Here is a 10995-nt window from a genome sequence, read left to right as displayed (position 1 = left end):
GCCCTTCCCCAGCCTCCAAGGCCCTGCGAAAGCACAACAGCTGCCACGCTCACAGCTGCTCTGCCAACACCCTTCAGGCTGCTTCCAGGGCCACAGGTCTCAGGGCCCAGCAAGAGCCACGGAGCGGCACCAACGGCCAGGCCACGGCGTGCCGCATGGGCACAGCCTCTCTCGGAGCCCTCCGACAGGCAGCTTTTCCGAGCAGAAGCGACCATGGGCAAGGGCCCCAAAACACACCAAGACCCACTCTCCAACCCTTCCGCTTGCTTCTAGTCCTCCAGAGCCTTTCCACAGGCACTTCCTCTGAACATCCCCGCTCACCCCGGAGCCTGCTCCCTTCCCACCTCCACGAAGCACCGAGCAAGTGCTCTCCCAGGAGGCGCATCACGCCAGCTCTTGCCTGTCATCTCCTTTGCTTCACGTCCTCACAAGGCCCTCACCCCACAGGCCTCCCTACTCATGGGACCTTTGCGGCTTCAAGGCAGGAGGACAAAACTCTTCGGCACCACTCCCCCTCTCTCGGGTCTTGCTTTGGGGGTCTACAAATGCCACACGGCAGCACGCAGACACACTCACCAGCACGGACAGGGCCAGTGCACCAGCCTTAGACAAGCTCACTTCCAACCAGGGAAACGGCACAAGGCTTCCGCTGCTCTCCAGCATTTGCCTTGCCCTGCCTCAGCAAGGCCTGGGATTTCTCTGCCAAGCAAAGCCTCGAGCCAAGCCAGCAGCTTTCTGCAGTGCCGGTGCCACATGGAAAAGCCAGTGCAGGCTCTGCCTCCAGGGTCCCTCCCTGGCACGGCCCAGGCAGAGTCCGAGAGCACCAGCTAAGCCACCCACTGAAGGAGCTTGGCGTGTGGCAGAGCCTAGCTGGTTTGTCCTCAGCTTTGGTGCCAGGAGCTCTCCTCCAAAGCAGCACCAGGCAGCAGCCTGCAGCAAGGACCACTTCCCTCTCTTCTCTTAGCAAGCACTTGAGCCCCTAGTGCTCCACTCTTTGGCCCCTGCATTTCTCAGGGCTGCACGGACACTACCCCATCACGGCGTCAGCAGGGAGCAGTCCAAAAAACAAGAGTGGTCACAATGCAAAGGCTCTAGGACGCTCCCCACCTCCCAAAAAAGGAGTGGCAACTCTCAAAGCGCTCAGGGAGAAAACCCCAAGGGGAAAGGGCTTCCAGCACTCAGCGTCCGCAATGCCTGCCCACAAGCCGGCAGGATGCTTGCAGGACGGCTGTGCTCACCACCACTCCCTTGGCTCCACACTCTCGCAGCAATGCCCCTAGAGCTCCGTGGGGCTCCTCACACCCACCCAAACCTCAGGCCAACACCACCACCTTCCCCGCGTCAGCAGTGTCAGCACCTCACAACACCACACCTCGCACGCTCATGCCTGCCCATGGGGGCTCTCTCGTTGCCCTGCTGCAGCACACAAAGCTCACACCGCAGCAGGACGGTGGAGGAACTTGCCGAGACGGCAGCGGGAAGGAAGAGAGGCGCGGGCTGCGCATGTCTTGCAGGCCACTCTTGCCTTGCCTTCCCTCCTCCAAGGCACTCCTTGTCCAGGGAGATTGGGCACCGGAAGGCATCAGCCCCCCTCGAGAGTCCTCTCCCAAGAACACACCTGCCCCTCTCCAAAGACCACCTCTGCACAAGGCCTTCACTCCTCCAAACACCTTCCAGCACGCTAACGCCCAGCCATGAACGAGCAACTCCCCCGGCCTCCTGCTCCTTCAGCCAACACTGCTGCAAGACCAAAGCTCTCCCCTGGAGAAGCAACCGAGAGGAAAGGAGCGAAAAGCATGCCTCGTACAGCTCTCAGAGCAAGCAGAAGCACTCCCTGCACTTTCGTGTGGGTCCTGGCTGCAGAGCCTGGCAAGAGCGGAGGAAACTCAAGGCCTGAAGCTGAGCGGGCAGAAGGCAGCCGGCTGCCAGCGTGCCTGGCTCATGGGGCCACCAGGGCAGCCGGGGCCCCAGCAGCCAAGGCACCTGCTCACCTCGCGGCGCTCCCCACCTCCCCAGCCTCATGGCACTGCCCACGCACAGCACTGCTCTCTCCACACGTCTCCTCCCGCACCCACAACCAACACCCTGGGGCCACCGCCTCTCCCCACCACACGCCACCCCCCACTGGCACACACCTCACCCCCACCCCTCCCCTCACACAGCGTGGACAGCCAGCACGCCCCTCTGCAGCAGGCACACACAGGCCACACCACCACACAGGCCAGCAGCCAGGACACCACCCCCAAAATGCCCCCAAAACACACCCAGGCCCACTCTCCAGCCCTTCTCTTTGCTTCTAGTCCTCCAAGAGGCAGCAACAAGCACTTCCTCTGAACATCCACTCACACCTCTGCTCCTGCTCCCTTCCCACCTCCACCAATCCAAGGGCAGAAAGAGCATTCCCATCTTGCAGACAAACCTCACCAGGCCCCTCTCTTTTCATGGGGCACAATTTCCACACCACGCACACACTGTCAGCCCTAGATTCCACCACCAATATCTAAGCCACGCTGCGGGCCTACATGCTGCGGGGACAGGCGGGACCTCCGAGTCACTTCCCAGCCATGGGCAACCGGGGCTGCTCTGTCTGCACTGACCTCACAAGCACCTTCCCAGCCACCTGCCTCCTGCTGCCCTATCAGCCACTCCAAAAGACAGGACCTCACGGCCACCTTCCCAGCCGTCTGCCTGCCACTGCCCTACAAGCCCCTGACACACAAGTGACCTCACAATAACTTCCTCAGCCATCAGCCAAATGCTCACCTCCCAGCTGCTCCGGCCAACGTCACCTCCAAAGCACGCGTCCCAGCCGTGCACCTGCTGCTGCCCCAGCAACTGCTCAGCTACAAGCCACCTCACAAGCACCTTCCCAGCCACACGCCTCCTGCTAGCCAATCACGTAACCCTTGCAGAAGGGACCTTACAGACAACACGCAAGCCTTGTTCCTGCAGCTGGCCTCTCAGCTCCTCAGCCCCAAGGGACCTCAGAATCAGCAGCCGAGCCACGGGCCCCCTGCTGGCCTCTCAGCTACCGACAAAGAACTGATTGGGCAGTGGTGATTTTCTGGCCCAGCTCTCGCAGACACTAGGGACCCCGGCCTCGTGGCTATTGCCCCCTGCAGCTTCCCCTGCCCTCCCCAAGGCTGAGACACCTCCTGAACGGGCCCCCCCTCATTCACCCTGGCGCCTCACACTGCTCCTAGTGCAGCAAAACACCCAGGACGGGCCGGTTCCTGCCCCAAGAGAAGATCACCTGCTGCTCAGGCAGCACCTACACCGAGCCCGGGAAGCTTAGGAACTGGAGAAAGGCCTGCAAGGAATTCGTGGCAACATTTCTTGATGGGCCAATTGCGTGGGAGCAGCGACCATGAAGCTGAAGACAGCAGGGCTCCATGGCCCAGGCAGAGCGAGAAGCCTTCCCGCAACTCCAAAGGCCACTTCCTTCCCCAAGGCTGAACCAAGCCAGCACATCCCCTACACCTCAAGGACAACACGCACTCTCTGGTTTGGGGCCCTGACAGTCTGGGACGTGGGGAAGGACTGAGGCGAGGGCATCTCAGCTGGGGACACCAGCAGAGGCAGCACTCAGCAGCTCTTCCCCCTGGCCCGCCAGCAGGGCTGATGACAACGGCAAGGGGAGGACGGGCCCTTCCCCAGCCTCCAAGGCCCTGCGAAAGCACAACAGCTGCCACGCTCACAGCTGCTCTGCCAACACCCTTCAGGCTGCTTCCAGGGCCACAGGTCTCAGGGCCCAGCAAGAGCCACGGAGCGGCACCAACGGCCAGGCCACGGCGTGCCGCATGGGCACAGCCTCTCTCGGAGCCCTCCGACAGGCAGCTTTTCCGAGCAGAAGCGACCATGGGCAAGGGCCCCAAAACACACCAAGACCCACTCTCCAACCCTTCCGCTTGCTTCTAGTCCTCCAGAGCCTTTCCACAGGCACTTCCTCTGAACATCCCCGCTCACCCCGGAGCCTGCTCCCTTCCCACCTCCACGAAGCACCGAGCAAGTGCTCTCCCAGGAGGCGCATCACGCCAGCTCTTGCCTGTCATCTCCTTTGCTTCACGTCCTCACAAGGCCCTCACCCCACAGGCCTCCCTACTCATGGGACCTTTGCGGCTTCAAGGCAGGAGGACAAAACTCTTCGGCACCACTCCCCCTCTCTCGGGTCTTGCTTTGGGGGTCTACAAATGCCACACGGCAGCACGCAGACACACTCACCAGCACGGACAGGGCCAGTGCACCAGCCTTAGACAAGCTCACTTCCAACCAGGGAAACGGCACAAGGCTTCCGCTGCTCTCCAGCATTTGCCTTGCCCTGCCTCAGCAAGGCCTGGGATTTCTCTGCCAAGCAAAGCCTCGAGCCAAGCCAGCAGCTTTCTGCAGTGCCGGTGCCACATGGAAAAGCCAGTGCAGGCTCTGCCTCCAGGGTCCCTCCCTGGCACGGCCCAGGCAGAGTCCGAGAGCACCAGCTAAGCCACCCACTGAAGGAGCTTGGCGTGTGGCAGAGCCTAGCTGGTTTGTCCTCAGCTTTGGTGCCAGGAGCTCTCCTCCAAAGCAGCACCAGGCAGCAGCCTGCAGCAAGGACCACTTCCCTCTCTTCTCTTAGCAAGCACTTGAGCCCCTAGTGCTCCACTCTTTGGCCCCTGCATTTCTCAGGGCTGCACGGACACTACCCCATCACGGCGTCAGCAGGGAGCAGTCCAAAAAACAAGAGTGGTCACAATGCAAAGGCTCTAGGACGCTCCCCACCTCCCAAAAAAGGAGTGGCAACTCTCAAAGCGCTCAGGGAGAAAACCCCAAGGGGAAAGGGCTTCCAGCACTCAGCGTCCGCAATGCCTGCCCACAAGCCGGCAGGATGCTTGCAGGACGGCTGTGCTCACCACCACTCCCTTGGCTCCACACTCTCGCAGCAATGCCCCTAGAGCTCCGTGGGGCTCCTCACACCCACCCAAACCTCAGGCCAACACCACCACCTTCCCCGCGTCAGCAGTGTCAGCACCTCACAACACCACACCTCGCACGCTCATGCCTGCCCATGGGGGCTCTCTCGTTGCCCTGCTGCAGCACACAAAGCTCACACCGCAGCAGGACGGTGGAGGAACTTGCCGAGACGGCAGCGGGAAGGAAGAGAGGCGCGGGCTGCGCATGTCTTGCAGGCCACTCTTGCCTTGCCTTCCCTCCTCCAAGGCACTCCTTGTCCAGGGAGATTGGGCACCGGAAGGCATCAGCCCCCCTCGAGAGTCCTCTCCCAAGAACACACCTGCCCCTCTCCAAAGACCACCTCTGCACAAGGCCTTCACTCCTCCAAACACCTTCCAGCACGCTAACGCCCAGCCATGAACGAGCAACTCCCCCGGCCTCCTGCTCCTTCAGCAAACACTGCTGCAAGACCAAAGCTCTCCCCACAAAAAGCAACCGAGAGGAAAGGAGCGAAAAGCATGCCTCGTACAGCTCTCAGAGCAAGCAGAAGCACTCCCTGCACTTTCGTGTGGGTCCTGGCTGCAGAGCCTGGCAAGAGCGGAGGAAACTCAAGGCCTGAAGCTGAGCGGGCAGAAGGCAGCCGGCTGCCAGCGTGCCTGGCTCATGGGGCCACCAGGGCAGCCGGGGCCCCAGCAGCCAAGGCACCTGCTCACCTCGCGGCGCTCCCCACCTCCCCAGCCTCATGGCACTGCCCACGCACAGCACTGCTCTCTCCACACGTCTCCTCCCGCACCCACAACCAACACCCTGGGGCCACCGCCTCTCCCCACCACACGCCACCCCCCACTGGCACACACCTCACCCCCACCCCTCCCCTCACACAGCGTGGACAGCCAGCACGCCCCTCTGCAGCAGGCACACACAGGCCACACCACCACACAGGCCAGCAGCCAGGACACCACCCCCAAAATGCCCCCAAAACACACCCAGGCCCACTCTCCAGCCCTTCTCTTTGCTTCTAGTCCTCCAAGAGGCAGCAACAAGCACTTCCTCTGAACATCCACTCACACCTCTGCTCCTGCTCCCTTCCCACCTCCACCAATCCAAGGGCAGAAAGAGCATTCCCATCTTGCAGACAAACCTCACCAGGCCCCTCTCTTTTCATGGGGCACAATTTCCACACCACGCACACACTGTCAGCCCTGGATTCCACCGCCAATATCTAAGCCACGCTGCGGGCCTACATGCTGCGGGGACAGGCGGGACCTCCGAGTCACTTCCCAGCCATGGGCAACCGGGGCTGCTCTGTCTGCACTGACCTCACAAGCACCTTCCCAGCCACCTGCCTCCTGCTGCCCTATCAGCCACTCCAAAAGACAGGACCTCACGGCCACCTTCCCAGCCGTCTGCCTGCCACTGCCCTACAAGCCCCTGACACACAAGTGACCTCACAATAACTTCCTCAGCCATCAGCCAAATGCTCACCTCCCAGCTGCTCCGGCCAACGTCACCTCCAAAGCACGCGTCCCAGCCGTGCACCTGCTGCTGCCCCAGCAACTGCTCAGCTACAAGCCACCTCACAAGCACCTTCCCAGCCACACGCCTCCTGCTAGCCAATCACGTAACCCTTGCAGAAGGGACCTTACAGACAACACGCAAGCCTTGTTCCTGCAGCTGGCCTCTCAGCTCCTCAGCCCCAAGGGACCTCAGAATCAGCAGCCGAGCCACGGGCCCCCTGCTGGCCTCTCAGCTACCGACAAAGAACTGATTGGGCAGTGGTGATTTTCTGGCCCAGCTCTCGCAGACACTAGGGACCCCGGCCTCGTGGCTATTGCCCCCTGCAGCTTCCCCTGCCCTCTCCAAGGCTGAGCCTGCTCACCCCAACCCCACCACTCCGTCCTGGATCAGCTGCTCAGGGCCATCTGGCACAGCTGGCTTGTAGGGCAGCTACCCTCGGGCCTATGCTCCTCTGTCCCATGTTCCCAGCCCCACCAGCCCCGTCATCTACTTCTGGAGGAATGCAGCCCCACTGGCGCCATCGCTCCTCCTGCTCCCTCTGGGACCCGGCTGGGCCCAGTGGGTCGCTCTGGAAGGCTGAGGAGCCCCGGGGCAGGGGGCAGCAAGGGGGAGAGCAGCTCTGGGCCTGCCGGTGCTGCGGAGTGGAGGTGTGGAGCTGACTGGAGCAGCGGGAGATGGCCCTGCTGCACTCACTCCAGCACTGTCCACCATGACTCTGGGGAAAATCTGCCTGGCATCAGCCAGGACTGGTGGGGTGGCCACGGCACCCCCCACCTCTCTCCAAGCTGCTCTCCCAAATCTGCTGTCTTTTGGGTGCAGAGCTTGGAGCCCAGTTTGCAGGAGGAAGGGGGTATGGCCATCTGAGGACACCAGGTCTGAGCCCAAAACATGCTCTGCCAAGCTTGAAACATAAAAGGCTCCGGGGGGGGGGGGGGGCGGGGGGAGGAACAGAGGTTCTCCCAAACAAGGAGATGCCTTGGGGTTATTTAAGGTGAAGTTTTCATTTCCTCTGTGGGCATTTCCAGCAGGCTCTTGAGATCCCCATGGGAGGTGGTGGACACTCTAGCCTCCAGGGCACACAGGACCCCTTTCCTTCCAGAGCCAGATTCCAAAGGGAGACCCACTCCCAGGGAAACTTGGGCCTGGATTTCCTCCCCACCCTGTCATGAGGGGATGGAGCCAGCCCCACAGGAGCCTCGGGGCTCAGGACAGCCCCAGCCCCAGGACCCAGCACTCCTGCCTGCCCCATTGCTTCCTGAGCCAGAGGGGACCCTCAGACAGGGCTCTTGTGGCCACCCCCAGCCCTATCCAGACACCCCCACTGCCCAGGACCCACCGCTGTTTTTCCATTTCACAGTCTCTGTGCGACACCTCAGGAAGAAGTTCCTGAATCCCTTACCCTTGGTGGAGAGTTGCCAGAGCGCTGGAAAACAAGTATCCGTGGTCTGGGCTAATGTTCTTGGTCCAGCAGTCTCCATCTCGTTTGGCCCCTTTCCGTCGGCTCACCTCTCCCTCCAGGGAAAAAGGACTCTCTTCCTGTCTCGTCCCCCACAATTCCTCTCCAATGTGTCCCTGCTCTTGTGCCTGTTGGTGAGGAGCCCCAGTGCAGCCCCTCTGCCTCCTGTCCTCCCTCCTTGCTGGGGAGTAGCTCTGAAGGGCAGCAGTGGGGAGCGTGTGAGCCGTGCTCTGGCCTAGCAGGGAAGTCCCCATGGCACCGGGGAGAGACCTCTCTGTGATGTGGCACATCCCACTGTGACCTCAGCCCATGTCATCTCAGGGCTCAGTAGGTCACCGCCATGGACATGGTGATGGCACAGCCAGGGAGAGAGCAGAGAGACTTCCCTCCATGTTCTGCAAAGCAACCACCTGCCCTTCCCCCAGTTAGTTTCCAAAACTTGCTGATAAATCCTTCAGAAACATGACCAGATGGTGACAAAGGCTGTGAAAAATCTAAGATGGGGCACGGCAGAGGTCACTTCTGTGCCCCTGCACCAACAGGTCTCTGCACAGGGCAGACCTGTGCGGGAAGCTGGGGTTTGGGGCTATGTTAGGGGCTTGTCACTTGTTAAGATGGGATCAAAGTCATGTGAGGTCAAACAGCACAAAAGGGTGGCCATGGGCTGCGATGCTTTGGCGAGCCTGGTGAGCCTGGTTTCTCCTGTGGGTCACTCTTCTTGTCAAAGGAGGATGTAGGACAGGATGGGACAGGACGCAGCCTTCCTCCTTCAGGCACCAAAGCAGGCTCTTTGTTTTGAAAAGGCCTCAGCAAGGTTTCTCAGTCTGCGGTGCTTAGGAGAGAGATGAGATGCCAGAAAAGAGCAACTAGGCCCTTAACACGCATCATGCAGAGGGCTTTACGTGGGACCCTGGTGCTTCCCATGTTCCATAACCATGGGCAAGGCTGGGGAGCAAATTTGGGGAAGTGTTCTCATTTCCCACGAATGTTGCCCAGGGTGAGCCTGGGGAAAGCCATTTCCCATCTCTGGAGCTCAGCTGGTCCTTGGGCTTTTCAGCGTCACCTCAGGGCAGTGCTTCTCCCCTGGCTACAGTCCCTGGCACCCTGGATCCCCCCACAGCACCCTGGCTTTCGTGAGAGGCTGTACTGCACCTAGTGTCCTGGATCTCCCACAGTTTTACTCCTGGGCTTCTCAGCACGTGCCCACACACTGCAGGGCTGCTGTCCAGGCTCCGGTGGTGCATGGCCTGGAAGGCAGTGCAATGCCTCAGGACCTGCATCTTGGCTCATTCAGAAGTGTGTGAGGTGACCAGCTCCCAGCTGTGCAGCTGCTGGAGTTTGACAACATCCCTACAACCACCCTTCCTTGTCTCTGAATAGTCTCAGGGTGACTCTTGCAGAAGGGAGGCTCCATCCCCCTTGAAGACTGTCAGAGAGGTGGCTTTCCAAGTCCCTGCCAAAAGGAGGCCAGACCACAGAGAACAGAGGCAGTAAGCAGAGGCAGCAGCTGGTGCAGCAGTGTGTGGGCTCTGCTTAGTACTTTTGAGTAGCTTGTTGGAAGTTGGGGGGGGCTGCTTTCTGGGGACCCCGAGGAACTAGAGGGTGACTGCTGCTAACAGGAAAGGAGAGCTAGGCAAGGACAACTACAGGAGGCCTTAACATCTCCTGGGAGCAGCTCTAGCTAGGTGGAGTTGCCGCTAAGGAGCTCTATTGGTTGCCCCTGAGGAGAGGGAGTTGGGGCCACCTGAATCTGAGGAAAAATTTCTTGACTGTGAGAGTGACAGAGCACTGGAAGAGGTTGCCCAGAGGTTGTGCAGTGTCATTCCCTGGAGATATCTCCATTTGCTCCTGTCTGCGCCCCAGGCTGCATATGTCTGCATATATTTTGAGTTCAGCACCTCAGCTGTGGCATGGACAGAAGATTTCTCACACAGAAACATGTTTCCAAGGACCTTCTGTAGGCAAAGGCTTTGACTGCACGGGGTGACATGCTGGCATGGATAGGAGGTGGCCAATATGATGGTGGAAGGAGATTCCCACTAACAGAGCAAACCCTGCAGTGCCCAAGAGCAAGGGAGAAACAGAGCTGGGCTGTGCAGGAATGGCAGGAGAGGGATTAGCAGCCTGAGCTGTGTCTGCAGCACCTTGGGGGCCTGTGACAGAGGTGAAGCGATCTCCAGGCAGGAGAAGATGCTAGTGAAGAAGTACCCTGAGGACATCACTAGCCCAGTGCCTGTTTACATCATGTGGAAGGGTGAGAAGAGGTTCAGGGACAGGAGAGCCAGAAGGGTTGGAGGGTGCAAAAACATGAGTGGAGACCTCGATGTGATTTGCCTCCCATTTATGCAGCACATGTGGATGTAGACAGGATGGACTTGGACTAAAGGTAGTGGTGGGATTCAGTTGTGTGGACACAGGTAGGAAACGTGAGATGCCCTGAGGTATTTGACCAGCAAGCACTGAAAAGGGTCCATGGTTTCCCTGGAGGTGCCATGGTGTATCTGCTAGAAGCATGCAGTTGTGCTGTGCACACCCCAAGCATCCGACATGGTCCTTCCAGCCTATTTCTAGGTCATGAAATCAAGTGTCTGCACTGAATGACATGAGCTGTTGGTAACACTGGGATCTGGATATGTCTCAGCTTCCTCGTGAGTGGGTGTCTAGCAGTATTGGGCACCTGGGGTCATTTCAGATGGCCAAGGAAACTCCCCACCCGGCCCCCACCTGATGAATGCGGGTCTCAGAGTGGCTCCATCAGAGCAAGCAGACACTGGCACATGCTTTGGACCACCTCTCTCTCTTCCAATGTCCCCAGGTGTTTGTGTGTGAGCAACTGACTCCCACTCTCCATCTCCAGGGATTACAACAGGAGCTTAGACAAGGAGCTCCCATGCGGACATCTCTGTTGGGCACACTTCAGGTTGGGCAAGGGTAAAACCCCATGTGCTGTGTGTTTGTGGATTTCACGGGATGGATGGGAATCCCACTGCCACCCCGGGGCTTCTAAACTGGCATGAGATGCCCAGATGGACTCATCTGAATGAAAACCTGAACCATGGGAGAATGAACTCCCTTCTTGCCCCCTCTCTAGGAGTCCT

The sequence above is a fragment of the Struthio camelus genome, chromosome 29 (genome assembly GCF_040807025.1).
Source record: "Struthio camelus isolate bStrCam1 chromosome 29, bStrCam1.hap1, whole genome shotgun sequence".
Taxonomy (NCBI): Eukaryota; Metazoa; Chordata; class Aves; order Struthioniformes; family Struthionidae; genus Struthio; species Struthio camelus.
This window is presented reverse-complemented; position numbering follows the sequence as displayed.